General features: G+C 51.1%; 99 non-coding genes across 99 annotated transcripts in view; all 99 read right to left on the reverse strand.

The window, feature by feature from the left end:
* The window catches only part of LOC148681626 (5S ribosomal RNA), a 119-nt gene extending 68 nt beyond the window's left edge, over nt 1-51 (reverse strand). The window contains exon 1 of the ribosomal RNA XR_015943597.1: nt 1-51. This exon is cut by the window's left edge and continues 68 nt beyond it. This is a non-coding gene — a ribosomal RNA (5S ribosomal RNA).
* Nucleotides 52-109: 58 nt separating this feature from the next.
* LOC137492101 (5S ribosomal RNA) lies at nt 110-228 on the reverse strand. The gene has a single exon (XR_015486564.1). It is a non-coding gene; the product is annotated as a 5S ribosomal RNA (ribosomal RNA).
* Nucleotides 229-286: 58 nt separating this feature from the next.
* Nucleotides 287-405, reverse strand: LOC148681627 (5S ribosomal RNA). The gene has a single exon (XR_015943598.1). It is a non-coding gene; the product is annotated as a 5S ribosomal RNA (ribosomal RNA).
* A 58-nt stretch (nt 406-463) lies between these two features.
* LOC148681628 (5S ribosomal RNA) lies at nt 464-582 on the reverse strand. The gene has a single exon (XR_015943599.1). It is a non-coding gene; the product is annotated as a 5S ribosomal RNA (ribosomal RNA).
* A 58-nt stretch (nt 583-640) lies between these two features.
* On the reverse strand, nt 641-759 carry LOC148681629 (5S ribosomal RNA). Its single transcript, XR_015943600.1, has one exon. It is a non-coding gene; the product is annotated as a 5S ribosomal RNA (ribosomal RNA).
* A 58-nt stretch (nt 760-817) lies between these two features.
* Nucleotides 818-936, reverse strand: LOC137492097 (5S ribosomal RNA). The gene has a single exon (XR_015486560.1). It is a non-coding gene; the product is annotated as a 5S ribosomal RNA (ribosomal RNA).
* Nucleotides 937-994: 58 nt separating this feature from the next.
* LOC137492096 (5S ribosomal RNA) lies at nt 995-1,113 on the reverse strand. The gene has a single exon (XR_015486559.1). It is a non-coding gene; the product is annotated as a 5S ribosomal RNA (ribosomal RNA).
* A 58-nt stretch (nt 1,114-1,171) lies between these two features.
* LOC148681630 (5S ribosomal RNA) lies at nt 1,172-1,290 on the reverse strand. Its single transcript, XR_015943602.1, has one exon. It is a non-coding gene; the product is annotated as a 5S ribosomal RNA (ribosomal RNA).
* A 58-nt stretch (nt 1,291-1,348) lies between these two features.
* On the reverse strand, nt 1,349-1,467 carry LOC148681631 (5S ribosomal RNA). The gene has a single exon (XR_015943603.1). It is a non-coding gene; the product is annotated as a 5S ribosomal RNA (ribosomal RNA).
* A 58-nt stretch (nt 1,468-1,525) lies between these two features.
* On the reverse strand, nt 1,526-1,644 carry LOC137492092 (5S ribosomal RNA). The gene has a single exon (XR_015486556.1). It is a non-coding gene; the product is annotated as a 5S ribosomal RNA (ribosomal RNA).
* Nucleotides 1,645-1,702: 58 nt separating this feature from the next.
* Nucleotides 1,703-1,821, reverse strand: LOC148681632 (5S ribosomal RNA). The gene has a single exon (XR_015943604.1). It is a non-coding gene; the product is annotated as a 5S ribosomal RNA (ribosomal RNA).
* A 58-nt stretch (nt 1,822-1,879) lies between these two features.
* On the reverse strand, nt 1,880-1,998 carry LOC148681633 (5S ribosomal RNA). Its single transcript, XR_015943605.1, has one exon. It is a non-coding gene; the product is annotated as a 5S ribosomal RNA (ribosomal RNA).
* A 58-nt stretch (nt 1,999-2,056) lies between these two features.
* Nucleotides 2,057-2,175, reverse strand: LOC148681634 (5S ribosomal RNA). Its single transcript, XR_015943606.1, has one exon. It is a non-coding gene; the product is annotated as a 5S ribosomal RNA (ribosomal RNA).
* Nucleotides 2,176-2,233: 58 nt separating this feature from the next.
* Nucleotides 2,234-2,352, reverse strand: LOC148681635 (5S ribosomal RNA). Its single transcript, XR_015943607.1, has one exon. It is a non-coding gene; the product is annotated as a 5S ribosomal RNA (ribosomal RNA).
* Nucleotides 2,353-2,410: 58 nt separating this feature from the next.
* Nucleotides 2,411-2,529, reverse strand: LOC148681636 (5S ribosomal RNA). The gene has a single exon (XR_015943608.1). It is a non-coding gene; the product is annotated as a 5S ribosomal RNA (ribosomal RNA).
* A 58-nt stretch (nt 2,530-2,587) lies between these two features.
* Nucleotides 2,588-2,706, reverse strand: LOC148681637 (5S ribosomal RNA). The gene has a single exon (XR_015943609.1). It is a non-coding gene; the product is annotated as a 5S ribosomal RNA (ribosomal RNA).
* Nucleotides 2,707-2,764: 58 nt separating this feature from the next.
* LOC148681638 (5S ribosomal RNA) lies at nt 2,765-2,883 on the reverse strand. Its single transcript, XR_015943610.1, has one exon. It is a non-coding gene; the product is annotated as a 5S ribosomal RNA (ribosomal RNA).
* A 58-nt stretch (nt 2,884-2,941) lies between these two features.
* Nucleotides 2,942-3,060, reverse strand: LOC148681639 (5S ribosomal RNA). The gene has a single exon (XR_015943612.1). It is a non-coding gene; the product is annotated as a 5S ribosomal RNA (ribosomal RNA).
* A 58-nt stretch (nt 3,061-3,118) lies between these two features.
* LOC148681640 (5S ribosomal RNA) lies at nt 3,119-3,237 on the reverse strand. The gene has a single exon (XR_015943613.1). It is a non-coding gene; the product is annotated as a 5S ribosomal RNA (ribosomal RNA).
* Nucleotides 3,238-3,295: 58 nt separating this feature from the next.
* On the reverse strand, nt 3,296-3,414 carry LOC148681641 (5S ribosomal RNA). The gene has a single exon (XR_015943614.1). It is a non-coding gene; the product is annotated as a 5S ribosomal RNA (ribosomal RNA).
* A 58-nt stretch (nt 3,415-3,472) lies between these two features.
* Nucleotides 3,473-3,591, reverse strand: LOC148681642 (5S ribosomal RNA). The gene has a single exon (XR_015943615.1). It is a non-coding gene; the product is annotated as a 5S ribosomal RNA (ribosomal RNA).
* A 58-nt stretch (nt 3,592-3,649) lies between these two features.
* On the reverse strand, nt 3,650-3,768 carry LOC148681643 (5S ribosomal RNA). Its single transcript, XR_015943616.1, has one exon. It is a non-coding gene; the product is annotated as a 5S ribosomal RNA (ribosomal RNA).
* A 58-nt stretch (nt 3,769-3,826) lies between these two features.
* On the reverse strand, nt 3,827-3,945 carry LOC148681644 (5S ribosomal RNA). Its single transcript, XR_015943617.1, has one exon. It is a non-coding gene; the product is annotated as a 5S ribosomal RNA (ribosomal RNA).
* Nucleotides 3,946-4,003: 58 nt separating this feature from the next.
* LOC148681645 (5S ribosomal RNA) lies at nt 4,004-4,122 on the reverse strand. The gene has a single exon (XR_015943618.1). It is a non-coding gene; the product is annotated as a 5S ribosomal RNA (ribosomal RNA).
* A 58-nt stretch (nt 4,123-4,180) lies between these two features.
* On the reverse strand, nt 4,181-4,299 carry LOC148681646 (5S ribosomal RNA). The gene has a single exon (XR_015943619.1). It is a non-coding gene; the product is annotated as a 5S ribosomal RNA (ribosomal RNA).
* Nucleotides 4,300-4,357: 58 nt separating this feature from the next.
* On the reverse strand, nt 4,358-4,476 carry LOC148681647 (5S ribosomal RNA). Its single transcript, XR_015943620.1, has one exon. It is a non-coding gene; the product is annotated as a 5S ribosomal RNA (ribosomal RNA).
* A 58-nt stretch (nt 4,477-4,534) lies between these two features.
* Nucleotides 4,535-4,653, reverse strand: LOC148681648 (5S ribosomal RNA). Its single transcript, XR_015943621.1, has one exon. It is a non-coding gene; the product is annotated as a 5S ribosomal RNA (ribosomal RNA).
* A 58-nt stretch (nt 4,654-4,711) lies between these two features.
* On the reverse strand, nt 4,712-4,830 carry LOC148681649 (5S ribosomal RNA). Its single transcript, XR_015943623.1, has one exon. It is a non-coding gene; the product is annotated as a 5S ribosomal RNA (ribosomal RNA).
* Nucleotides 4,831-4,888: 58 nt separating this feature from the next.
* On the reverse strand, nt 4,889-5,007 carry LOC148681650 (5S ribosomal RNA). Its single transcript, XR_015943624.1, has one exon. It is a non-coding gene; the product is annotated as a 5S ribosomal RNA (ribosomal RNA).
* Nucleotides 5,008-5,065: 58 nt separating this feature from the next.
* On the reverse strand, nt 5,066-5,184 carry LOC148681651 (5S ribosomal RNA). The gene has a single exon (XR_015943625.1). It is a non-coding gene; the product is annotated as a 5S ribosomal RNA (ribosomal RNA).
* A 58-nt stretch (nt 5,185-5,242) lies between these two features.
* Nucleotides 5,243-5,361, reverse strand: LOC148681652 (5S ribosomal RNA). Its single transcript, XR_015943626.1, has one exon. It is a non-coding gene; the product is annotated as a 5S ribosomal RNA (ribosomal RNA).
* A 58-nt stretch (nt 5,362-5,419) lies between these two features.
* LOC148681653 (5S ribosomal RNA) lies at nt 5,420-5,538 on the reverse strand. Its single transcript, XR_015943627.1, has one exon. It is a non-coding gene; the product is annotated as a 5S ribosomal RNA (ribosomal RNA).
* Nucleotides 5,539-5,596: 58 nt separating this feature from the next.
* On the reverse strand, nt 5,597-5,715 carry LOC148681654 (5S ribosomal RNA). The gene has a single exon (XR_015943628.1). It is a non-coding gene; the product is annotated as a 5S ribosomal RNA (ribosomal RNA).
* A 58-nt stretch (nt 5,716-5,773) lies between these two features.
* Nucleotides 5,774-5,892, reverse strand: LOC148681655 (5S ribosomal RNA). The gene has a single exon (XR_015943629.1). It is a non-coding gene; the product is annotated as a 5S ribosomal RNA (ribosomal RNA).
* A 58-nt stretch (nt 5,893-5,950) lies between these two features.
* Nucleotides 5,951-6,069, reverse strand: LOC148681656 (5S ribosomal RNA). Its single transcript, XR_015943630.1, has one exon. It is a non-coding gene; the product is annotated as a 5S ribosomal RNA (ribosomal RNA).
* A 58-nt stretch (nt 6,070-6,127) lies between these two features.
* LOC148681657 (5S ribosomal RNA) lies at nt 6,128-6,246 on the reverse strand. The gene has a single exon (XR_015943631.1). It is a non-coding gene; the product is annotated as a 5S ribosomal RNA (ribosomal RNA).
* Nucleotides 6,247-6,304: 58 nt separating this feature from the next.
* LOC148681658 (5S ribosomal RNA) lies at nt 6,305-6,423 on the reverse strand. Its single transcript, XR_015943632.1, has one exon. It is a non-coding gene; the product is annotated as a 5S ribosomal RNA (ribosomal RNA).
* A 58-nt stretch (nt 6,424-6,481) lies between these two features.
* Nucleotides 6,482-6,600, reverse strand: LOC148681659 (5S ribosomal RNA). Its single transcript, XR_015943634.1, has one exon. It is a non-coding gene; the product is annotated as a 5S ribosomal RNA (ribosomal RNA).
* Nucleotides 6,601-6,658: 58 nt separating this feature from the next.
* LOC148681660 (5S ribosomal RNA) lies at nt 6,659-6,777 on the reverse strand. Its single transcript, XR_015943635.1, has one exon. It is a non-coding gene; the product is annotated as a 5S ribosomal RNA (ribosomal RNA).
* Nucleotides 6,778-6,835: 58 nt separating this feature from the next.
* Nucleotides 6,836-6,954, reverse strand: LOC148681661 (5S ribosomal RNA). Its single transcript, XR_015943636.1, has one exon. It is a non-coding gene; the product is annotated as a 5S ribosomal RNA (ribosomal RNA).
* A 58-nt stretch (nt 6,955-7,012) lies between these two features.
* On the reverse strand, nt 7,013-7,131 carry LOC148681662 (5S ribosomal RNA). The gene has a single exon (XR_015943637.1). It is a non-coding gene; the product is annotated as a 5S ribosomal RNA (ribosomal RNA).
* A 58-nt stretch (nt 7,132-7,189) lies between these two features.
* LOC148681663 (5S ribosomal RNA) lies at nt 7,190-7,308 on the reverse strand. The gene has a single exon (XR_015943638.1). It is a non-coding gene; the product is annotated as a 5S ribosomal RNA (ribosomal RNA).
* Nucleotides 7,309-7,366: 58 nt separating this feature from the next.
* Nucleotides 7,367-7,485, reverse strand: LOC148681664 (5S ribosomal RNA). Its single transcript, XR_015943639.1, has one exon. It is a non-coding gene; the product is annotated as a 5S ribosomal RNA (ribosomal RNA).
* A 58-nt stretch (nt 7,486-7,543) lies between these two features.
* On the reverse strand, nt 7,544-7,662 carry LOC148681665 (5S ribosomal RNA). The gene has a single exon (XR_015943640.1). It is a non-coding gene; the product is annotated as a 5S ribosomal RNA (ribosomal RNA).
* A 58-nt stretch (nt 7,663-7,720) lies between these two features.
* LOC148681666 (5S ribosomal RNA) lies at nt 7,721-7,839 on the reverse strand. Its single transcript, XR_015943641.1, has one exon. It is a non-coding gene; the product is annotated as a 5S ribosomal RNA (ribosomal RNA).
* A 58-nt stretch (nt 7,840-7,897) lies between these two features.
* LOC148681667 (5S ribosomal RNA) lies at nt 7,898-8,016 on the reverse strand. Its single transcript, XR_015943642.1, has one exon. It is a non-coding gene; the product is annotated as a 5S ribosomal RNA (ribosomal RNA).
* Nucleotides 8,017-8,074: 58 nt separating this feature from the next.
* On the reverse strand, nt 8,075-8,193 carry LOC148681668 (5S ribosomal RNA). Its single transcript, XR_015943643.1, has one exon. It is a non-coding gene; the product is annotated as a 5S ribosomal RNA (ribosomal RNA).
* Nucleotides 8,194-8,251: 58 nt separating this feature from the next.
* On the reverse strand, nt 8,252-8,370 carry LOC148681669 (5S ribosomal RNA). The gene has a single exon (XR_015943645.1). It is a non-coding gene; the product is annotated as a 5S ribosomal RNA (ribosomal RNA).
* Nucleotides 8,371-8,428: 58 nt separating this feature from the next.
* Nucleotides 8,429-8,547, reverse strand: LOC148681670 (5S ribosomal RNA). Its single transcript, XR_015943646.1, has one exon. It is a non-coding gene; the product is annotated as a 5S ribosomal RNA (ribosomal RNA).
* Nucleotides 8,548-8,605: 58 nt separating this feature from the next.
* LOC148681671 (5S ribosomal RNA) lies at nt 8,606-8,724 on the reverse strand. Its single transcript, XR_015943647.1, has one exon. It is a non-coding gene; the product is annotated as a 5S ribosomal RNA (ribosomal RNA).
* A 58-nt stretch (nt 8,725-8,782) lies between these two features.
* On the reverse strand, nt 8,783-8,901 carry LOC148681672 (5S ribosomal RNA). Its single transcript, XR_015943648.1, has one exon. It is a non-coding gene; the product is annotated as a 5S ribosomal RNA (ribosomal RNA).
* A 58-nt stretch (nt 8,902-8,959) lies between these two features.
* Nucleotides 8,960-9,078, reverse strand: LOC148681673 (5S ribosomal RNA). The gene has a single exon (XR_015943649.1). It is a non-coding gene; the product is annotated as a 5S ribosomal RNA (ribosomal RNA).
* Nucleotides 9,079-9,135: 57 nt separating this feature from the next.
* On the reverse strand, nt 9,136-9,254 carry LOC148681674 (5S ribosomal RNA). The gene has a single exon (XR_015943650.1). It is a non-coding gene; the product is annotated as a 5S ribosomal RNA (ribosomal RNA).
* Nucleotides 9,255-9,312: 58 nt separating this feature from the next.
* LOC148681675 (5S ribosomal RNA) lies at nt 9,313-9,431 on the reverse strand. The gene has a single exon (XR_015943651.1). It is a non-coding gene; the product is annotated as a 5S ribosomal RNA (ribosomal RNA).
* Nucleotides 9,432-9,489: 58 nt separating this feature from the next.
* LOC148681676 (5S ribosomal RNA) lies at nt 9,490-9,608 on the reverse strand. Its single transcript, XR_015943652.1, has one exon. It is a non-coding gene; the product is annotated as a 5S ribosomal RNA (ribosomal RNA).
* Nucleotides 9,609-9,666: 58 nt separating this feature from the next.
* LOC148681677 (5S ribosomal RNA) lies at nt 9,667-9,785 on the reverse strand. Its single transcript, XR_015943653.1, has one exon. It is a non-coding gene; the product is annotated as a 5S ribosomal RNA (ribosomal RNA).
* A 58-nt stretch (nt 9,786-9,843) lies between these two features.
* Nucleotides 9,844-9,962, reverse strand: LOC148681678 (5S ribosomal RNA). Its single transcript, XR_015943654.1, has one exon. It is a non-coding gene; the product is annotated as a 5S ribosomal RNA (ribosomal RNA).
* Nucleotides 9,963-10,020: 58 nt separating this feature from the next.
* On the reverse strand, nt 10,021-10,139 carry LOC148681679 (5S ribosomal RNA). The gene has a single exon (XR_015943655.1). It is a non-coding gene; the product is annotated as a 5S ribosomal RNA (ribosomal RNA).
* A 58-nt stretch (nt 10,140-10,197) lies between these two features.
* Nucleotides 10,198-10,316, reverse strand: LOC148681680 (5S ribosomal RNA). Its single transcript, XR_015943656.1, has one exon. It is a non-coding gene; the product is annotated as a 5S ribosomal RNA (ribosomal RNA).
* Nucleotides 10,317-10,374: 58 nt separating this feature from the next.
* LOC148681681 (5S ribosomal RNA) lies at nt 10,375-10,493 on the reverse strand. Its single transcript, XR_015943657.1, has one exon. It is a non-coding gene; the product is annotated as a 5S ribosomal RNA (ribosomal RNA).
* Nucleotides 10,494-10,551: 58 nt separating this feature from the next.
* On the reverse strand, nt 10,552-10,670 carry LOC148681682 (5S ribosomal RNA). The gene has a single exon (XR_015943658.1). It is a non-coding gene; the product is annotated as a 5S ribosomal RNA (ribosomal RNA).
* Nucleotides 10,671-10,728: 58 nt separating this feature from the next.
* LOC148681683 (5S ribosomal RNA) lies at nt 10,729-10,847 on the reverse strand. Its single transcript, XR_015943659.1, has one exon. It is a non-coding gene; the product is annotated as a 5S ribosomal RNA (ribosomal RNA).
* Nucleotides 10,848-10,905: 58 nt separating this feature from the next.
* Nucleotides 10,906-11,024, reverse strand: LOC148681684 (5S ribosomal RNA). Its single transcript, XR_015943660.1, has one exon. It is a non-coding gene; the product is annotated as a 5S ribosomal RNA (ribosomal RNA).
* A 58-nt stretch (nt 11,025-11,082) lies between these two features.
* LOC148681685 (5S ribosomal RNA) lies at nt 11,083-11,201 on the reverse strand. The gene has a single exon (XR_015943661.1). It is a non-coding gene; the product is annotated as a 5S ribosomal RNA (ribosomal RNA).
* A 58-nt stretch (nt 11,202-11,259) lies between these two features.
* On the reverse strand, nt 11,260-11,378 carry LOC148681686 (5S ribosomal RNA). The gene has a single exon (XR_015943662.1). It is a non-coding gene; the product is annotated as a 5S ribosomal RNA (ribosomal RNA).
* A 57-nt stretch (nt 11,379-11,435) lies between these two features.
* LOC148681687 (5S ribosomal RNA) lies at nt 11,436-11,554 on the reverse strand. The gene has a single exon (XR_015943663.1). It is a non-coding gene; the product is annotated as a 5S ribosomal RNA (ribosomal RNA).
* Nucleotides 11,555-11,612: 58 nt separating this feature from the next.
* LOC148681688 (5S ribosomal RNA) lies at nt 11,613-11,731 on the reverse strand. Its single transcript, XR_015943664.1, has one exon. It is a non-coding gene; the product is annotated as a 5S ribosomal RNA (ribosomal RNA).
* A 58-nt stretch (nt 11,732-11,789) lies between these two features.
* LOC148681689 (5S ribosomal RNA) lies at nt 11,790-11,908 on the reverse strand. The gene has a single exon (XR_015943665.1). It is a non-coding gene; the product is annotated as a 5S ribosomal RNA (ribosomal RNA).
* A 58-nt stretch (nt 11,909-11,966) lies between these two features.
* LOC148681690 (5S ribosomal RNA) lies at nt 11,967-12,085 on the reverse strand. The gene has a single exon (XR_015943666.1). It is a non-coding gene; the product is annotated as a 5S ribosomal RNA (ribosomal RNA).
* Nucleotides 12,086-12,143: 58 nt separating this feature from the next.
* On the reverse strand, nt 12,144-12,262 carry LOC148681691 (5S ribosomal RNA). Its single transcript, XR_015943667.1, has one exon. It is a non-coding gene; the product is annotated as a 5S ribosomal RNA (ribosomal RNA).
* A 58-nt stretch (nt 12,263-12,320) lies between these two features.
* Nucleotides 12,321-12,439, reverse strand: LOC148681692 (5S ribosomal RNA). The gene has a single exon (XR_015943668.1). It is a non-coding gene; the product is annotated as a 5S ribosomal RNA (ribosomal RNA).
* A 58-nt stretch (nt 12,440-12,497) lies between these two features.
* On the reverse strand, nt 12,498-12,616 carry LOC148681693 (5S ribosomal RNA). The gene has a single exon (XR_015943669.1). It is a non-coding gene; the product is annotated as a 5S ribosomal RNA (ribosomal RNA).
* Nucleotides 12,617-12,674: 58 nt separating this feature from the next.
* Nucleotides 12,675-12,793, reverse strand: LOC148681694 (5S ribosomal RNA). Its single transcript, XR_015943670.1, has one exon. It is a non-coding gene; the product is annotated as a 5S ribosomal RNA (ribosomal RNA).
* Nucleotides 12,794-12,851: 58 nt separating this feature from the next.
* LOC148681695 (5S ribosomal RNA) lies at nt 12,852-12,970 on the reverse strand. The gene has a single exon (XR_015943671.1). It is a non-coding gene; the product is annotated as a 5S ribosomal RNA (ribosomal RNA).
* A 58-nt stretch (nt 12,971-13,028) lies between these two features.
* Nucleotides 13,029-13,148, reverse strand: LOC148681696 (5S ribosomal RNA). The gene has a single exon (XR_015943229.1). It is a non-coding gene; the product is annotated as a 5S ribosomal RNA (ribosomal RNA).
* Nucleotides 13,149-13,206: 58 nt separating this feature from the next.
* LOC148681697 (5S ribosomal RNA) lies at nt 13,207-13,325 on the reverse strand. Its single transcript, XR_015943672.1, has one exon. It is a non-coding gene; the product is annotated as a 5S ribosomal RNA (ribosomal RNA).
* Nucleotides 13,326-13,382: 57 nt separating this feature from the next.
* On the reverse strand, nt 13,383-13,501 carry LOC148681698 (5S ribosomal RNA). Its single transcript, XR_015943673.1, has one exon. It is a non-coding gene; the product is annotated as a 5S ribosomal RNA (ribosomal RNA).
* A 185-nt stretch (nt 13,502-13,686) lies between these two features.
* LOC148681699 (5S ribosomal RNA) lies at nt 13,687-13,805 on the reverse strand. The gene has a single exon (XR_015943674.1). It is a non-coding gene; the product is annotated as a 5S ribosomal RNA (ribosomal RNA).
* Nucleotides 13,806-13,863: 58 nt separating this feature from the next.
* Nucleotides 13,864-13,982, reverse strand: LOC148681700 (5S ribosomal RNA). The gene has a single exon (XR_015943675.1). It is a non-coding gene; the product is annotated as a 5S ribosomal RNA (ribosomal RNA).
* Nucleotides 13,983-14,040: 58 nt separating this feature from the next.
* On the reverse strand, nt 14,041-14,159 carry LOC148681701 (5S ribosomal RNA). The gene has a single exon (XR_015943676.1). It is a non-coding gene; the product is annotated as a 5S ribosomal RNA (ribosomal RNA).
* Nucleotides 14,160-14,217: 58 nt separating this feature from the next.
* Nucleotides 14,218-14,336, reverse strand: LOC148681702 (5S ribosomal RNA). Its single transcript, XR_015943677.1, has one exon. It is a non-coding gene; the product is annotated as a 5S ribosomal RNA (ribosomal RNA).
* A 58-nt stretch (nt 14,337-14,394) lies between these two features.
* Nucleotides 14,395-14,513, reverse strand: LOC148681703 (5S ribosomal RNA). The gene has a single exon (XR_015943678.1). It is a non-coding gene; the product is annotated as a 5S ribosomal RNA (ribosomal RNA).
* Nucleotides 14,514-14,571: 58 nt separating this feature from the next.
* On the reverse strand, nt 14,572-14,690 carry LOC148681704 (5S ribosomal RNA). Its single transcript, XR_015943679.1, has one exon. It is a non-coding gene; the product is annotated as a 5S ribosomal RNA (ribosomal RNA).
* Nucleotides 14,691-14,748: 58 nt separating this feature from the next.
* LOC148681705 (5S ribosomal RNA) lies at nt 14,749-14,867 on the reverse strand. Its single transcript, XR_015943680.1, has one exon. It is a non-coding gene; the product is annotated as a 5S ribosomal RNA (ribosomal RNA).
* A 58-nt stretch (nt 14,868-14,925) lies between these two features.
* On the reverse strand, nt 14,926-15,044 carry LOC148681706 (5S ribosomal RNA). The gene has a single exon (XR_015943681.1). It is a non-coding gene; the product is annotated as a 5S ribosomal RNA (ribosomal RNA).
* A 58-nt stretch (nt 15,045-15,102) lies between these two features.
* Nucleotides 15,103-15,221, reverse strand: LOC148681707 (5S ribosomal RNA). Its single transcript, XR_015943682.1, has one exon. It is a non-coding gene; the product is annotated as a 5S ribosomal RNA (ribosomal RNA).
* A 58-nt stretch (nt 15,222-15,279) lies between these two features.
* LOC148681708 (5S ribosomal RNA) lies at nt 15,280-15,398 on the reverse strand. The gene has a single exon (XR_015943683.1). It is a non-coding gene; the product is annotated as a 5S ribosomal RNA (ribosomal RNA).
* A 58-nt stretch (nt 15,399-15,456) lies between these two features.
* LOC148681709 (5S ribosomal RNA) lies at nt 15,457-15,575 on the reverse strand. The gene has a single exon (XR_015943684.1). It is a non-coding gene; the product is annotated as a 5S ribosomal RNA (ribosomal RNA).
* Nucleotides 15,576-15,633: 58 nt separating this feature from the next.
* LOC148681710 (5S ribosomal RNA) lies at nt 15,634-15,752 on the reverse strand. The gene has a single exon (XR_015943685.1). It is a non-coding gene; the product is annotated as a 5S ribosomal RNA (ribosomal RNA).
* Nucleotides 15,753-15,810: 58 nt separating this feature from the next.
* LOC148681711 (5S ribosomal RNA) lies at nt 15,811-15,929 on the reverse strand. The gene has a single exon (XR_015943686.1). It is a non-coding gene; the product is annotated as a 5S ribosomal RNA (ribosomal RNA).
* A 58-nt stretch (nt 15,930-15,987) lies between these two features.
* On the reverse strand, nt 15,988-16,106 carry LOC148681712 (5S ribosomal RNA). The gene has a single exon (XR_015943687.1). It is a non-coding gene; the product is annotated as a 5S ribosomal RNA (ribosomal RNA).
* Nucleotides 16,107-16,164: 58 nt separating this feature from the next.
* On the reverse strand, nt 16,165-16,283 carry LOC148681713 (5S ribosomal RNA). Its single transcript, XR_015943688.1, has one exon. It is a non-coding gene; the product is annotated as a 5S ribosomal RNA (ribosomal RNA).
* Nucleotides 16,284-16,341: 58 nt separating this feature from the next.
* LOC148681714 (5S ribosomal RNA) lies at nt 16,342-16,460 on the reverse strand. The gene has a single exon (XR_015944581.1). It is a non-coding gene; the product is annotated as a 5S ribosomal RNA (ribosomal RNA).
* Nucleotides 16,461-16,518: 58 nt separating this feature from the next.
* Nucleotides 16,519-16,637, reverse strand: LOC148681715 (5S ribosomal RNA). The gene has a single exon (XR_015943689.1). It is a non-coding gene; the product is annotated as a 5S ribosomal RNA (ribosomal RNA).
* Nucleotides 16,638-16,695: 58 nt separating this feature from the next.
* Nucleotides 16,696-16,814, reverse strand: LOC148681716 (5S ribosomal RNA). Its single transcript, XR_015943691.1, has one exon. It is a non-coding gene; the product is annotated as a 5S ribosomal RNA (ribosomal RNA).
* Nucleotides 16,815-16,872: 58 nt separating this feature from the next.
* LOC148681717 (5S ribosomal RNA) lies at nt 16,873-16,991 on the reverse strand. Its single transcript, XR_015944582.1, has one exon. It is a non-coding gene; the product is annotated as a 5S ribosomal RNA (ribosomal RNA).
* A 58-nt stretch (nt 16,992-17,049) lies between these two features.
* LOC148681718 (5S ribosomal RNA) lies at nt 17,050-17,168 on the reverse strand. The gene has a single exon (XR_015943692.1). It is a non-coding gene; the product is annotated as a 5S ribosomal RNA (ribosomal RNA).
* A 58-nt stretch (nt 17,169-17,226) lies between these two features.
* Nucleotides 17,227-17,345, reverse strand: LOC148681719 (5S ribosomal RNA). Its single transcript, XR_015943693.1, has one exon. It is a non-coding gene; the product is annotated as a 5S ribosomal RNA (ribosomal RNA).
* A 58-nt stretch (nt 17,346-17,403) lies between these two features.
* The window catches only part of LOC148681720 (5S ribosomal RNA), a 119-nt gene continuing 22 nt past the window's right edge, over nt 17,404-17,500 (reverse strand). The window contains exon 1 of the ribosomal RNA XR_015943694.1: nt 17,404-17,500. This exon is cut by the window's right edge and continues 22 nt beyond it. This is a non-coding gene — a ribosomal RNA (5S ribosomal RNA).

Consider the following 17,500-nt stretch of genomic DNA (forward strand, 5'->3'; position numbering starts at 1 on the left):
CTTCCGAGTTCAGATGAGATCGGGCATTTCCAGGGTGGTATGGCCGTAAGCGAAAGAGGCTGTCAAGCGTTGGCTATTTAAATCAGCTGCCAAATGAAGCACTTCGAAAAGCTTACAGCACCTGGTATTCCCAGGCGGTCTCCCATCCAAGTACTAACCAGGCCCGACCCTGCTTTACTTCCGAGTTCAGATGAGATCGGGCATTTCCAGGGTGGTATGGCCGTAAGCGAAAGAGGCTGTCAAGCGTTGGCTATTTAAATCAGCTGCCAAATGAAGCACTTCAAAAAGCTTACAGCACCTGGTATTCCCAGGCGGTCTCCCATCCAAGTACTAACCAGGCCCGACCCTGCTTTACTTCCGAGTTCAGATGAGATCGGGCATTTCCAGGGTGGTATGGCCGTAAGCGAAAGAGGCTGTCAAGCGTTGGCTATTTAAATCAGCTGCCAAATGAAGCACTTCGAAAAGCTTACAGCACCTGGTATTCCCAGGCGGTCTCCCATCCAAGTACTAACCAGGCCCGACCCTGCTTTACTTCCGAGTTCAGATGAGATCGGGCATTTCCAGGGTGGTATGGCCGTAAGCGAAAGAGGCTGTCAAGCGTTGGCTATTTAAATCAGCTGCCAAATGAAGCACTTCAAAAAGCTTACAGCACCTGGTATTCCCAGGCGGTCTCCCATCCAAGTACTAACCAGGCCCGACCCTGCTTTACTTCCGAGTTCAGATGAGATCGGGCATTTCCAGGGTGGTATGGCCGTAAGCGAAAGAGGCTGTCAAGCGTTGGCTATTTAAATCAGCTGCCAAATGAAGCACTTCGAAAAGCTTACAGCACCTGGTATTCCCAGGCGGTCTCCCATCCAAGTACTAACCAGGCCCGACCCTGCTTTACTTCCGAGTTCAGATGAGATCGGGCATTTCCAGGGTGGTATGGCCGTAAGCGAAAGAGGCTGTCAAGCGTTGGCTATTTAAATCAGCTGCCAAATGAAGCACTTCAAAAAGCTTACAGCACCTGGTATTCCCAGGCGGTCTCCCATCCAAGTACTAACCAGGCCCGACCCTGCTTTACTTCCGAGTTCAGATGAGATCGGGCATTTCCAGGGTGGTATGGCCGTAAGCGAAAGAGGCTGTCAAGCGTTGGCTATTTAAATCAGCTGCCAAATGAAGCACTTCGAAAAGCTTACAGCACCTGGTATTCCCAGGCGGTCTCCCATCCAAGTACTAACCAGGCCCGACCCTGCTTTACTTCCGAGTTCAGATGAGATCGGGCATTTCCAGGGTGGTATGGCCGTAAGCGAAAGAGGCTGTCAAGCGTTGGCTATTTAAATCAGCTGCCAAATGAAGCACTTCAAAAAGCTTACAGCACCTGGTATTCCCAGGCGGTCTCCCATCCAAGTACTAACCAGGCCCGACCCTGCTTTACTTCCGAGTTCAGATGAGATCGGGCATTTCCAGGGTGGTATGGCCGTAAGCGAAAGAGGCTGTCAAGCGTTGGCTATTTAAATCAGCTGCCAAATGAAGCACTTCGAAAAGCTTACAGCACCTGGTATTCCCAGGCGGTCTCCCATCCAAGTACTAACCAGGCCCGACCCTGCTTTACTTCCGAGTTCAGATGAGATCGGGCATTTCCAGGGTGGTATGGCCGTAAGCGAAAGAGGCTGTCAAGCGTTGGCTATTTAAATCAGCTGCCAAATGAAGCACTTCAAAAAGCTTACAGCACCTGGTATTCCCAGGCGGTCTCCCATCCAAGTACTAACCAGGCCCGACCCTGCTTTACTTCCGAGTTCAGATGAGATCGGGCATTTCCAGGGTGGTATGGCCGTAAGCGAAAGAGGCTGTCAAGCGTTGGCTATTTAAATCAGCTGCCAAATGAAGCACTTCGAAAAGCTTACAGCACCTGGTATTCCCAGGCGGTCTCCCATCCAAGTACTAACCAGGCCCGACCCTGCTTTACTTCCGAGTTCAGATGAGATCGGGCATTTCCAGGGTGGTATGGCCGTAAGCGAAAGAGGCTGTCAAGCGTTGGCTATTTAAATCAGCTGCCAAATGAAGCACTTCAAAAAGCTTACAGCACCTGGTATTCCCAGGCGGTCTCCCATCCAAGTACTAACCAGGCCCGACCCTGCTTTACTTCCGAGTTCAGATGAGATCGGGCATTTCCAGGGTGGTATGGCCGTAAGCGAAAGAGGCTGTCAAGCGTTGGCTATTTAAATCAGCTGCCAAATGAAGCACTTCGAAAAGCTTACAGCACCTGGTATTCCCAGGCGGTCTCCCATCCAAGTACTAACCAGGCCCGACCCTGCTTTACTTCCGAGTTCAGATGAGATCGGGCATTTCCAGGGTGGTATGGCCGTAAGCGAAAGAGGCTGTCAAGCGTTGGCTATTTAAATCAGCTGCCAAATGAAGCACTTCAAAAAGCTTACAGCACCTGGTATTCCCAGGCGGTCTCCCATCCAAGTACTAACCAGGCCCGACCCTGCTTTACTTCCGAGTTCAGATGAGATCGGGCATTTCCAGGGTGGTATGGCCGTAAGCGAAAGAGGCTGTCAAGCGTTGGCTATTTAAATCAGCTGCCAAATGAAGCACTTCGAAAAGCTTACAGCACCTGGTATTCCCAGGCGGTCTCCCATCCAAGTACTAACCAGGCCCGACCCTGCTTTACTTCCGAGTTCAGATGAGATCGGGCATTTCCAGGGTGGTATGGCCGTAAGCGAAAGAGGCTGTCAAGCGTTGGCTATTTAAATCAGCTGCCAAATGAAGCACTTCAAAAAGCTTACAGCACCTGGTATTCCCAGGCGGTCTCCCATCCAAGTACTAACCAGGCCCGACCCTGCTTTACTTCCGAGTTCAGATGAGATCGGGCATTTCCAGGGTGGTATGGCCGTAAGCGAAAGAGGCTGTCAAGCGTTGGCTATTTAAATCAGCTGCCAAATGAAGCACTTCGAAAAGCTTACAGCACCTGGTATTCCCAGGCGGTCTCCCATCCAAGTACTAACCAGGCCCGACCCTGCTTTACTTCCGAGTTCAGATGAGATCGGGCATTTCCAGGGTGGTATGGCCGTAAGCGAAAGAGGCTGTCAAGCGTTGGCTATTTAAATCAGCTGCCAAATGAAGCACTTCAAAAAGCTTACAGCACCTGGTATTCCCAGGCGGTCTCCCATCCAAGTACTAACCAGGCCCGACCCTGCTTTACTTCCGAGTTCAGATGAGATCGGGCATTTCCAGGGTGGTATGGCCGTAAGCGAAAGAGGCTGTCAAGCGTTGGCTATTTAAATCAGCTGCCAAATGAAGCACTTCGAAAAGCTTACAGCACCTGGTATTCCCAGGCGGTCTCCCATCCAAGTACTAACCAGGCCCGACCCTGCTTTACTTCCGAGTTCAGATGAGATCGGGCATTTCCAGGGTGGTATGGCCGTAAGCGAAAGAGGCTGTCAAGCGTTGGCTATTTAAATCAGCTGCCAAATGAAGCACTTCAAAAAGCTTACAGCACCTGGTATTCCCAGGCGGTCTCCCATCCAAGTACTAACCAGGCCCGACCCTGCTTTACTTCCGAGTTCAGATGAGATCGGGCATTTCCAGGGTGGTATGGCCGTAAGCGAAAGAGGCTGTCAAGCGTTGGCTATTTAAATCAGCTGCCAAATGAAGCACTTCGAAAAGCTTACAGCACCTGGTATTCCCAGGCGGTCTCCCATCCAAGTACTAACCAGGCCCGACCCTGCTTTACTTCCGAGTTCAGATGAGATCGGGCATTTCCAGGGTGGTATGGCCGTAAGCGAAAGAGGCTGTCAAGCGTTGGCTATTTAAATCAGCTGCCAAATGAAGCACTTCAAAAAGCTTACAGCACCTGGTATTCCCAGGCGGTCTCCCATCCAAGTACTAACCAGGCCCGACCCTGCTTTACTTCCGAGTTCAGATGAGATCGGGCATTTCCAGGGTGGTATGGCCGTAAGCGAAAGAGGCTGTCAAGCGTTGGCTATTTAAATCAGCTGCCAAATGAAGCACTTCGAAAAGCTTACAGCACCTGGTATTCCCAGGCGGTCTCCCATCCAAGTACTAACCAGGCCCGACCCTGCTTTACTTCCGAGTTCAGATGAGATCGGGCATTTCCAGGGTGGTATGGCCGTAAGCGAAAGAGGCTGTCAAGCGTTGGCTATTTAAATCAGCTGCCAAATGAAGCACTTCAAAAAGCTTACAGCACCTGGTATTCCCAGGCGGTCTCCCATCCAAGTACTAACCAGGCCCGACCCTGCTTTACTTCCGAGTTCAGATGAGATCGGGCATTTCCAGGGTGGTATGGCCGTAAGCGAAAGAGGCTGTCAAGCGTTGGCTATTTAAATCAGCTGCCAAATGAAGCACTTCGAAAAGCTTACAGCACCTGGTATTCCCAGGCGGTCTCCCATCCAAGTACTAACCAGGCCCGACCCTGCTTTACTTCCGAGTTCAGATGAGATCGGGCATTTCCAGGGTGGTATGGCCGTAAGCGAAAGAGGCTGTCAAGCGTTGGCTATTTAAATCAGCTGCCAAATGAAGCACTTCAAAAAGCTTACAGCACCTGGTATTCCCAGGCGGTCTCCCATCCAAGTACTAACCAGGCCCGACCCTGCTTTACTTCCGAGTTCAGATGAGATCGGGCATTTCCAGGGTGGTATGGCCGTAAGCGAAAGAGGCTGTCAAGCGTTGGCTATTTAAATCAGCTGCCAAATGAAGCACTTCGAAAAGCTTACAGCACCTGGTATTCCCAGGCGGTCTCCCATCCAAGTACTAACCAGGCCCGACCCTGCTTTACTTCCGAGTTCAGATGAGATCGGGCATTTCCAGGGTGGTATGGCCGTAAGCGAAAGAGGCTGTCAAGCGTTGGCTATTTAAATCAGCTGCCAAATGAAGCACTTCAAAAAGCTTACAGCACCTGGTATTCCCAGGCGGTCTCCCATCCAAGTACTAACCAGGCCCGACCCTGCTTTACTTCCGAGTTCAGATGAGATCGGGCATTTCCAGGGTGGTATGGCCGTAAGCGAAAGAGGCTGTCAAGCGTTGGCTATTTAAATCAGCTGCCAAATGAAGCACTTCGAAAAGCTTACAGCACCTGGTATTCCCAGGCGGTCTCCCATCCAAGTACTAACCAGGCCCGACCCTGCTTTACTTCCGAGTTCAGATGAGATCGGGCATTTCCAGGGTGGTATGGCCGTAAGCGAAAGAGGCTGTCAAGCGTTGGCTATTTAAATCAGCTGCCAAATGAAGCACTTCAAAAAGCTTACAGCACCTGGTATTCCCAGGCGGTCTCCCATCCAAGTACTAACCAGGCCCGACCCTGCTTTACTTCCGAGTTCAGATGAGATCGGGCATTTCCAGGGTGGTATGGCCGTAAGCGAAAGAGGCTGTCAAGCGTTGGCTATTTAAATCAGCTGCCAAATGAAGCACTTCGAAAAGCTTACAGCACCTGGTATTCCCAGGCGGTCTCCCATCCAAGTACTAACCAGGCCCGACCCTGCTTTACTTCCGAGTTCAGATGAGATCGGGCATTTCCAGGGTGGTATGGCCGTAAGCGAAAGAGGCTGTCAAGCGTTGGCTATTTAAATCAGCTGCCAAATGAAGCACTTCAAAAAGCTTACAGCACCTGGTATTCCCAGGCGGTCTCCCATCCAAGTACTAACCAGGCCCGACCCTGCTTTACTTCCGAGTTCAGATGAGATCGGGCATTTCCAGGGTGGTATGGCCGTAAGCGAAAGAGGCTGTCAAGCGTTGGCTATTTAAATCAGCTGCCAAATGAAGCACTTCGAAAAGCTTACAGCACCTGGTATTCCCAGGCGGTCTCCCATCCAAGTACTAACCAGGCCCGACCCTGCTTTACTTCCGAGTTCAGATGAGATCGGGCATTTCCAGGGTGGTATGGCCGTAAGCGAAAGAGGCTGTCAAGCGTTGGCTATTTAAATCAGCTGCCAAATGAAGCACTTCAAAAAGCTTACAGCACCTGGTATTCCCAGGCGGTCTCCCATCCAAGTACTAACCAGGCCCGACCCTGCTTTACTTCCGAGTTCAGATGAGATCGGGCATTTCCAGGGTGGTATGGCCGTAAGCGAAAGAGGCTGTCAAGCGTTGGCTATTTAAATCAGCTGCCAAATGAAGCACTTCGAAAAGCTTACAGCACCTGGTATTCCCAGGCGGTCTCCCATCCAAGTACTAACCAGGCCCGACCCTGCTTTACTTCCGAGTTCAGATGAGATCGGGCATTTCCAGGGTGGTATGGCCGTAAGCGAAAGAGGCTGTCAAGCGTTGGCTATTTAAATCAGCTGCCAAATGAAGCACTTCAAAAAGCTTACAGCACCTGGTATTCCCAGGCGGTCTCCCATCCAAGTACTAACCAGGCCCGACCCTGCTTTACTTCCGAGTTCAGATGAGATCGGGCATTTCCAGGGTGGTATGGCCGTAAGCGAAAGAGGCTGTCAAGCGTTGGCTATTTAAATCAGCTGCCAAATGAAGCACTTCGAAAAGCTTACAGCACCTGGTATTCCCAGGCGGTCTCCCATCCAAGTACTAACCAGGCCCGACCCTGCTTTACTTCCGAGTTCAGATGAGATCGGGCATTTCCAGGGTGGTATGGCCGTAAGCGAAAGAGGCTGTCAAGCGTTGGCTATTTAAATCAGCTGCCAAATGAAGCACTTCAAAAAGCTTACAGCACCTGGTATTCCCAGGCGGTCTCCCATCCAAGTACTAACCAGGCCCGACCCTGCTTTACTTCCGAGTTCAGATGAGATCGGGCATTTCCAGGGTGGTATGGCCGTAAGCGAAAGAGGCTGTCAAGCGTTGGCTATTTAAATCAGCTGCCAAATGAAGCACTTCGAAAAGCTTACAGCACCTGGTATTCCCAGGCGGTCTCCCATCCAAGTACTAACCAGGCCCGACCCTGCTTTACTTCCGAGTTCAGATGAGATCGGGCATTTCCAGGGTGGTATGGCCGTAAGCGAAAGAGGCTGTCAAGCGTTGGCTATTTAAATCAGCTGCCAAATGAAGCACTTCAAAAAGCTTACAGCACCTGGTATTCCCAGGCGGTCTCCCATCCAAGTACTAACCAGGCCCGACCCTGCTTTACTTCCGAGTTCAGATGAGATCGGGCATTTCCAGGGTGGTATGGCCGTAAGCGAAAGAGGCTGTCAAGCGTTGGCTATTTAAATCAGCTGCCAAATGAAGCACTTCGAAAAGCTTACAGCACCTGGTATTCCCAGGCGGTCTCCCATCCAAGTACTAACCAGGCCCGACCCTGCTTTACTTCCGAGTTCAGATGAGATCGGGCATTTCCAGGGTGGTATGGCCGTAAGCGAAAGAGGCTGTCAAGCGTTGGCTATTTAAATCAGCTGCCAAATGAAGCACTTCAAAAAGCTTACAGCACCTGGTATTCCCAGGCGGTCTCCCATCCAAGTACTAACCAGGCCCGACCCTGCTTTACTTCCGAGTTCAGATGAGATCGGGCATTTCCAGGGTGGTATGGCCGTAAGCGAAAGAGGCTGTCAAGCGTTGGCTATTTAAATCAGCTGCCAAATGAAGCACTTCGAAAAGCTTACAGCACCTGGTATTCCCAGGCGGTCTCCCATCCAAGTACTAACCAGGCCCGACCCTGCTTTACTTCCGAGTTCAGATGAGATCGGGCATTTCCAGGGTGGTATGGCCGTAAGCGAAAGAGGCTGTCAAGCGTTGGCTATTTAAATCAGCTGCCAAATGAAGCACTTCAAAAAGCTTACAGCACCTGGTATTCCCAGGCGGTCTCCCATCCAAGTACTAACCAGGCCCGACCCTGCTTTACTTCCGAGTTCAGATGAGATCGGGCATTTCCAGGGTGGTATGGCCGTAAGCGAAAGAGGCTGTCAAGCGTTGGCTATTTAAATCAGCTGCCAAATGAAGCACTTCGAAAAGCTTACAGCACCTGGTATTCCCAGGCGGTCTCCCATCCAAGTACTAACCAGGCCCGACCCTGCTTTACTTCCGAGTTCAGATGAGATCGGGCATTTCCAGGGTGGTATGGCCGTAAGCGAAAGAGGCTGTCAAGCGTTGGCTATTTAAATCAGCTGCCAAATGAAGCACTTCAAAAAGCTTACAGCACCTGGTATTCCCAGGCGGTCTCCCATCCAAGTACTAACCAGGCCCGACCCTGCTTTACTTCCGAGTTCAGATGAGATCGGGCATTTCCAGGGTGGTATGGCCGTAAGCGAAAGAGGCTGTCAAGCGTTGGCTATTTAAATCAGCTGCCAAATGAAGCACTTCGAAAAGCTTACAGCACCTGGTATTCCCAGGCGGTCTCCCATCCAAGTACTAACCAGGCCCGACCCTGCTTTACTTCCGAGTTCAGATGAGATCGGGCATTTCCAGGGTGGTATGGCCGTAAGCGAAAGAGGCTGTCAAGCGTTGGCTATTTAAATCAGCTGCCAAATGAAGCACTTCAAAAAGCTTACAGCACCTGGTATTCCCAGGCGGTCTCCCATCCAAGTACTAACCAGGCCCGACCCTGCTTTACTTCCGAGTTCAGATGAGATCGGGCATTTCCAGGGTGGTATGGCCGTAAGCGAAAGAGGCTGTCAAGCGTTGGCTATTTAAATCAGCTGCCAAATGAAGCACTTCGAAAAGCTTACAGCACCTGGTATTCCCAGGCGGTCTCCCATCCAAGTACTAACCAGGCCCGACCCTGCTTTACTTCCGAGTTCAGATGAGATCGGGCATTTCCAGGGTGGTATGGCCGTAAGCGAAAGAGGCTGTCAAGCGTTGGCTATTTAAATCAGCTGCCAAATGAAGCACTTCAAAAAGCTTACAGCACCTGGTATTCCCAGGCGGTCTCCCATCCAAGTACTAACCAGGCCCGACCCTGCTTTACTTCCGAGTTCAGATGAGATCGGGCATTTCCAGGGTGGTATGGCCGTAAGCGAAAGAGGCTGTCAAGCGTTGGCTATTTAAATCAGCTGCCAAATGAAGCACTTCGAAAAGCTTACAGCACCTGGTATTCCCAGGCGGTCTCCCATCCAAGTACTAACCAGGCCCGACCCTGCTTTACTTCCGAGTTCAGATGAGATCGGGCATTTCCAGGGTGGTATGGCCGTAAGCGAAAGAGGCTGTCAAGCGTTGGCTATTTAAATCAGCTGCCAAATGAAGCACTTCAAAAGCTTACAGCACCTGGTATTCCCAGGCGGTCTCCCATCCAAGTACTAACCAGGCCCGACCCTGCTTTACTTCCGAGTTCAGATGAGATCGGGCATTTCCAGGGTGGTATGGCCGTAAGCGAAAGAGGCTGTCAAGCGTTGGCTATTTAAATCAGCTGCCAAATGAAGCACTTCGAAAAGCTTACAGCACCTGGTATTCCCAGGCGGTCTCCCATCCAAGTACTAACCAGGCCCGACCCTGCTTTACTTCCGAGTTCAGATGAGATCGGGCATTTCCAGGGTGGTATGGCCGTAAGCGAAAGAGGCTGTCAAGCGTTGGCTATTTAAATCAGCTGCCAAATGAAGCACTTCAAAAAGCTTACAGCACCTGGTATTCCCAGGCGGTCTCCCATCCAAGTACTAACCAGGCCCGACCCTGCTTTACTTCCGAGTTCAGATGAGATCGGGCATTTCCAGGGTGGTATGGCCGTAAGCGAAAGAGGCTGTCAAGCGTTGGCTATTTAAATCAGCTGCCAAATGAAGCACTTCGAAAAGCTTACAGCACCTGGTATTCCCAGGCGGTCTCCCATCCAAGTACTAACCAGGCCCGACCCTGCTTTACTTCCGAGTTCAGATGAGATCGGGCATTTCCAGGGTGGTATGGCCGTAAGCGAAAGAGGCTGTCAAGCGTTGGCTATTTAAATCAGCTGCCAAATGAAGCACTTCAAAAAGCTTACAGCACCTGGTATTCCCAGGCGGTCTCCCATCCAAGTACTAACCAGGCCCGACCCTGCTTTACTTCCGAGTTCAGATGAGATCGGGCATTTCCAGGGTGGTATGGCCGTAAGCGAAAGAGGCTGTCAAGCGTTGGCTATTTAAATCAGCTGCCAAATGAAGCACTTCGAAAAGCTTACAGCACCTGGTATTCCCAGGCGGTCTCCCATCCAAGTACTAACCAGGCCCGACCCTGCTTTACTTCCGAGTTCAGATGAGATCGGGCATTTCCAGGGTGGTATGGCCGTAAGCGAAAGAGGCTGTCAAGCGTTGGCTATTTAAATCAGCTGCCAAATGAAGCACTTCAAAAAGCTTACAGCACCTGGTATTCCCAGGCGGTCTCCCATCCAAGTACTAACCAGGCCCGACCCTGCTTTACTTCCGAGTTCAGATGAGATCGGGCATTTCCAGGGTGGTATGGCCGTAAGCGAAAGAGGCTGTCAAGCGTTGGCTATTTAAATCAGCTGCCAAATGAAGCACTTCGAAAAGCTTACAGCACCTGGTATTCCCAGGCGGTCTCCCATCCAAGTACTAACCAGGCCCGACCCTGCTTTACTTCCGAGTTCAGATGAGATCGGGCATTTCCAGGGTGGTATGGCCGTAAGCGAAAGAGGCTGTCAAGCGTTGGCTATTTAAATCAGCTGCCAAATGAAGCACTTCAAAAAGCTTACAGCACCTGGTATTCCCAGGCGGTCTCCCATCCAAGTACTAACCAGGCCCGACCCTGCTTTACTTCCGAGTTCAGATGAGATCGGGCATTTCCAGGGTGGTATGGCCGTAAGCGAAAGAGGCTGTCAAGCGTTGGCTATTTAAATCAGCTGCCAAATGAAGCACTTCGAAAAGCTTACAGCACCTGGTATTCCCAGGCGGTCTCCCATCCAAGTACTAACCAGGCCCGACCCTGCTTTACTTCCGAGTTCAGATGAGATCGGGCATTTCCAGGGTGGTATGGCCGTAAGCGAAAGAGGCTGTCAAGCGTTGGCTATTTAAATCAGCTGCCAAATGAAGCACTTCAAAAAGCTTACAGCACCTGGTATTCCCAGGCGGTCTCCCATCCAAGTACTAACCAGGCCCGACCCTGCTTTACTTCCGAGTTCAGATGAGATCGGGCATTTCCAGGGTGGTATGGCCGTAAGCGAAAGAGGCTGTCAAGCGTTGGCTATTTAAATCAGCTGCCAAATGAAGCACTTCGAAAAGCTTACAGCACCTGGTATTCCCAGGCGGTCTCCCATCCAAGTACTAACCAGGCCCGACCCTGCTTTACTTCCGAGTTCAGATGAGATCGGGCATTTCCAGGGTGGTATGGCCGTAAGCGAAAGAGGCTGTCAAGCGTTGGCTATTTAAATCAGCTGCCAAATGAAGCACTTCAAAAAGCTTACAGCACCTGGTATTCCCAGGCGGTCTCCCATCCAAGTACTAACCAGGCCCGACCCTGCTTTACTTCCGAGTTCAGATGAGATCGGGCATTTCCAGGGTGGTATGGCCGTAAGCGAAAGAGGCTGTCAAGCGTTGGCTATTTAAATCAGCTGCCAATGAAGCACTTCGAAAAGCTTACAGCACCTGGTATTCCCAGGCGGTCTCCCATCCAAGTACTAACCAGGCCCGACCCTGCTTTACTTCCGAGTTCAGATGAGATCGGGCATTTCCAGGGTGGTATGGCCGTAAGCGAAAGAGGCTGTCAAGCGTTGGCTATTTAAATCAGCTGCCAAATGAAGCACTTCAAAAAGCTTACAGCACCTGGTATTCCCAGGCGGTCTCCCATCCAAGTACTAACCAGGCCCGACCCTGCTTTACTTCCGAGTTCAGATGAGATCGGGCATTTCCAGGGTGGTATGGCCGTAAGCGAAAGAGGCTGTCAAGCGTTGGCTATTTAAATCAGCTGCCAAATGAAGCACTTCGAAAAGCTTACAGCACCTGGTATTCCCAGGCGGTCTCCCATCCAAGTACTAACCAGGCCCGACCCTGCTTTACTTCCGAGTTCAGATGAGATCGGGCATTTCCAGGGTGGTATGGCCGTAAGCGAAAGAGGCTGTCAAGCGTTGGCTATTTAAATCAGCTGCCAAATGAAGCACTTCAAAAAGCTTACAGCACCTGGTATTCCCAGGCGGTCTCCCATCCAAGTACTAACCAGGCCCGACCCTGCTTTACTTCCGAGTTCAGATGAGATCGGGCATTTCCAGGGTGGTATGGCCGTAAGCGAAAGAGGCTGTCAAGCGTTGGCTATTTAAATCAGCTGCCAAATGAAGCACTTCGAAAAGCTTACAGCACCTGGTATTCCCAGGCGGTCTCCCATCCAAGTACTAACCAGGCCCGACCCTGCTTTACTTCCGAGTTCAGATGAGATCGGGCATTTCCAGGGTGGTATGGCCGTAAGCGAAAGAGGCTGTCAAGCGTTGGCTATTTAAATCAGCTGCCAAATGAAGCACTTCAAAAAGCTTACAGCACCTGGTATTCCCAGGCGGTCTCCCATCCAAGTACTAACCAGGCCCGACCCTGCTTTACTTCCGAGTTCAGATGAGATCGGGCATTTCCAGGGTGGTATGGCCGTAAGCGAAAGAGGCTGTCAAGCGTTGGCTATTTAAATCAGCTGCCAAATGAAGCACTTCGAAAAGCTTACAGCACCTGGTATTCCCAGGCGGTCTCCCATCCAAGTACTAACCAGGCCCGACCCTGCTTTACTTCCGAGTTCAGATGAGATCGGGCATTTCCAGGGTGGTATGGCCGTAAGCGAAAGAGGCTGTCAAGCGTTGGCTATTTAAATCAGCTGCCAAATGAAGCACTTCAAAAAGCTTACAGCACCTGGTATTCCCAGGCGGTCTCCCATCCAAGTACTAACCAGGCCCGACCCTGCTTTACTTCCGAGTTCAGATGAGATCGGGCATTTCCAGGGTGGTATGGCCGTAAGCGAAAGAGGCTGTCAAGCGTTGGCTATTTAAATCAGCTGCCAAATGAAGCACTTCGAAAAGCTTACAGCACCTGGTATTCCCAGGCGGTCTCCCATCCAAGTACTAACCAGGCCCGACCCTGCTTTACTTCCGAGTTCAGATGAGATCGGGCATTTCCAGGGTGGTATGGCCGTAAGCGAAAGAGGCTGTCAAGCGTTGGCTATTTAAATCAGCTGCCAAATGAAGCACTTCAAAAAGCTTACAGCACCTGGTATTCCCAGGCGGTCCTCCCATCCAAGTACTAACCAGGCCCGACCCTGCTTTACTTCCGAGTTCAGATGAGATCGGGCATTTCCAGGGTGGTATGGCCGTAAGCGAAAGAGGCTGTCAAGCGTTGGCTATTTAAATCAGCTGCCAAATGAAGCACTTCGAAAAGCTTACAGCACCTGGTATTCCCAGGCGGTCTCCCATCCAAGTACTAACCAGGCCCGACCCTGCTTTACTTCCGAGTTCAGATGAGATCGGGCATTTCCAGGGTGGTATGGCCGTAAGCGAAAGAGGCTGTCAAGCGTTGGCTATTTAAATCAGCTGCCAAATGAAGCACTTCAAAAGCTTACAGCACCTGGTATTCCCAGGCGGTCTCCCATCCAAGTACTAACCAGGCCCGACCCTGCTTTACTTCCGAGTTCAGATGAGATCGGGCATTTCCAGGGTGGTATGGCCGTAAGCGAAAGAGGCTGTCAAGCGTTGGCCTAAAAAAAAAAAAAGCCAAATGAAGCACTTCGAACCAGGCCCGACCCTGCTTTACTTCCGAGTTCAGATGAGATCGGGCATTTCCGGGGTGATATGGCCGTAAGCGAAAGAGGCTGTCAAGCGTTGGCTATTTAAATCAGCTGAAATGAAGCACTTCGAAAAGCTTACAGCACCTGGTATTCCCAGGCGGTCTCCCATCCAAGTACTAACCAGGCCCGACCCTGCTTTACTTCCGAGTTCAGATGAGATCGGGCATTTCCAGGGTGGTATGGCCGTAAGCGAAAGAGGCTGTCAAGCGTTGGCTATTTAAATCAGCTGCCAAATGAAGCACTTCGAAAAGCTTACAGCACCTGGTATTCCCAGGCGGTCTCCCATCCAAGTACTAACCAGGCCCGACCCTGCTTTACTTCCGAGTTCAGATGAGATCGGGCATTTCCAGGGTGGTATGGCCGTAAGCGAAAGAGGCTGTCAAGCGTTGGCTATTTAAATCAGCTGCCAAATGAAGCACTTCAAAAAGCTTACAGCACCTGGTATTCCCAGGCGGTCTCCCATCCAAGTACTAACCAGGCCCGACCCTGCTTTACTTCCGAGTTCAGATGAGATCGGGCATTTCCAGGGTGGTATGGCCGTAAGCGAAAGAGGCTGTCAAGCGTTGGCTATTTAAATCAGCTGCCAAATGAAGCACTTCGAAAAGCTTACAGCACCTGGTATTCCCAGGCGGTCTCCCATCCAAGTACTAACCAGGCCCGACCCTGCTTTACTTCCGAGTTCAGATGAGATCGGGCATTTCCAGGGTGGTATGGCCGTAAGCGAAAGAGGCTGTCAAGCGTTGGCTATTTAAATCAGCTGCCAAATGAAGCACTTCAAAAAGCTTACAGCACCTGGTATTCCCAGGCGGTCTCCCATCCAAGTACTAACCAGGCCCGACCCTGCTTTACTTCCGAGTTCAGATGAGATCGGGCATTTCCAGGGTGGTATGGCCGTAAGCGAAAGAGGCTGTCAAGCGTTGGCTATTTAAATCAGCTGCCAAATGAAGCACTTCGAAAAGCTTACAGCACCTGGTATTCCCAGGCGGTCTCCCATCCAAGTACTAACCAGGCCCGACCCTGCTTTACTTCCGAGTTCAGATGAGATCGGGCATTTCCAGGGTGGTATGGCCGTAAGCGAAAGAGGCTGTCAAGCGTTGGCTATTTAAATCAGCTGCCAAATGAAGCACTTCAAAAAGCTTACAGCACCTGGTATTCCCAGGCGGTCTCCCATCCAAGTACTAACCAGGCCCGACCCTGCTTTACTTCCGAGTTCAGATGAGATCGGGCATTTCCAGGGTGGTATGGCCGTAAGCGAAAGAGGCTGTCAAGCGTTGGCTATTTAAATCAGCTGCCAAATGAAGCACTTCGAAAAGCTTACAGCACCTGGTATTCCCAGGCGGTCTCCCATCCAAGTACTAACCAGGCCCGACCCTGCTTTACTTCCGAGTTCAGATGAGATCGGGCATTTCCAGGGTGGTATGGCCGTAAGCGAAAGAGGCTGTCAAGCGTTGGCTATTTAAATCAGCTGCCAAATGAAGCACTTCGAAAAGCTTACAGCACCTGGTATTCCCAGGCGGTCTCCCATCCAAGTACTAACCAGGCCCGACCCTGCTTTACTTCCGAGTTCAGATGAGATCGGGCATTTCCAGGGTGGTATGGCCGTAAGCGAAAGAGGCTGTCAAGCGTTGGCTATTTAAATCAGCTGCCAAATGAAGCACTTCGAAAAGCTTACAGCACCTGGTATTCCCAGGCGGTCTCCCATCCAAGTACTAACCAGGCCCGACCCTGCTTTACTTCCGAGTTCAGATGAGATCGGGCATTTCCAGGGTGGTATGGCCGTAAGCGAAAGAGGCTGTCAAGCGTTGGCTATTTAAATCAGCTGCCAAATGAAGCACTTCAAAAAGCTTACAGCACCTGGTATTCCCAGGCGGTCTCCCATCCAAGTACTAACCAGGCCCGACCCTGCTTTACTTCCGAGTTCAGATGAGATCGGGCATTTCCAGGGTGGTATGGCCGTAAGCGAAAGAGGCTGTCAAGCGTTGGCTATTTAAATCAGCTGCCAAATGAAGCACTTCGAAAAGCTTACAGCACCTGGTATTCCCAGGCGGTCTCCCATCCAAGTACTAACCAGGCCCGACCCTGCTTTACTTCCGAGTTCAGATGAGATCGGGCATTTCCAGGGTGGTATGGCCGTAAGCGAAAGAGGCTGTCAAGCGTTGGCTATTTAAATCAGCTGCCAAATGAAGCACTTCAAAAAGCTTACAGCACCTGGTATTCCCAGGCGGTCTCCCATCCAAGTACTAACCAGGCCCGACCCTGCTTTACTTCCGAGTTCAGATGAGATCGGGCATTTCCAGGGTGGTATGGCCGTAAGCGAAAGAGGCTGTCAAGCGTTGGCTATTTAAATCAGCTGCCAAATGAAGCACTTCGAAAAGCTTACAGCACCTGGTATTCCCAGGCGGTCTCCCATCCAAGTACTAACCAGGCCCGACCCTGCTTTACTTCCGAGTTCAGATGAGATCGGGCATTTCCAGGGTGGTATGGCCGTAAGCGAAAGAGGCTGTCAAGCGTTGGCTATTTAAATCAGCTGCCAAATGAAGCACTTCAAAAAGCTTACAGCACCTGGTATTCCCAGGCGGTCTCCCATCCAAGTACTAACCAGGCCCGACCCTGCTTTACTTCCGAGTTCAGATGAGATCGGGCATTTCCAGGGTGGTATGGCCGTAAGCGAAAGAGGCTGTCAAGCGTTGGCTATTTAAATCAGCTGCCAAATGAAGCACTTCGAAAAGCTTACAGCACCTGGTATTCCCAGGCGGTCTCCCATCCAAGTACTAACCAGGCCCGACCCTGCTTTACTTCCGAGTTCAGATGAGATCGGGCATTTCCGGGGTGATATGGCCGTAAGCGAAAGAGGCTGTCAAGCGTTGGCTATTTAAATCAGCTGCCAAATGAAGCACTTCGAAAAGCTTACAGCACCTGGTATTCCCAGGCGGTCTCCCATCCAAGTACTAACCAGGCCCGACCCTGCTTTACTTCCGAGTTCAGATGAGATCGGGCATTTCCAGGGTGGTATGGCCGTAAGCGAAAGAGGCTGTCAAGCGTTGGCTATTTAAATCAGCTGCCAAATGAAGCACTTCAAAAAGCTTACAGCACCTGGTATTCCCAGGCGGTCTCCCATCCAAGTACTAACCAGGCCCGACCCTGCTTTACTTCCGAGTTCAGATGAGATCGGGCATTTCCAGGGTGGTATGGCCGTAAGCGAAAGAGGCTGTCAAGCGTTGGCTATTTAAATCAGCTGCCAAATGAAGCACTTCGAAAAGCTTACAGCACCTGGTATTCCCAGGCGGTCTCCCATCCAAGTACTAACCAGGCCCGACCCTGCTTTACTTCCGAGTTCAGATGAGATCGGGCATTTCCGGGGTGATATGGCCGTAAGCGAAAGAGGCTGTCAAGCGTTGGCTATTTAAATCAGCTGCCAAATGAAGCACTTCGAAAAGCTTACAGCACCTGGTATTCCCAGGCGGTCTCCCATCCAAGTACTAACCAGGCCCGACCCTGCTTTACTTCCGAGTTCAGATGAGATCGGGCATTTCCAGGGTGGTATGGCCGTAAGCGAAAGAGGCTGTCAAGCGTTGGCTATTTAAATCAGCTGCCAAATGAAGCACTTCAAAAAGCTTACAGCACCTGGTATTCCCAGGCGGTCTCCCATCCAAGTACTAACCAGGCCCGACCCTGCTTTACTTCCGAGTTCAGATGAGATCGGGCATTTCCAGGGTGGTATGGCCGTAAGCGAAAGAGGCTGTCAAGCGTTGGCTATTTAAATCAGCTGCCAAATGAAGCACTTCAAAAAGCTTACAGCACCTGGTATTCCCAGGCGGTCTCCCATCCAAGTACTAACCAGGCCCGACCCTGCTTTACTTCCGAGTTCAGATGAGATCGGGCATTT

This window comes from Danio rerio, chromosome 4 (assembly GCF_052040795.2).
Source record: "Danio rerio strain M-AB ecotype USA chromosome 4, GRCz13ab, whole genome shotgun sequence".
Classification (NCBI taxonomy): Eukaryota; Metazoa; Chordata; class Actinopteri; order Cypriniformes; family Danionidae; genus Danio; species Danio rerio.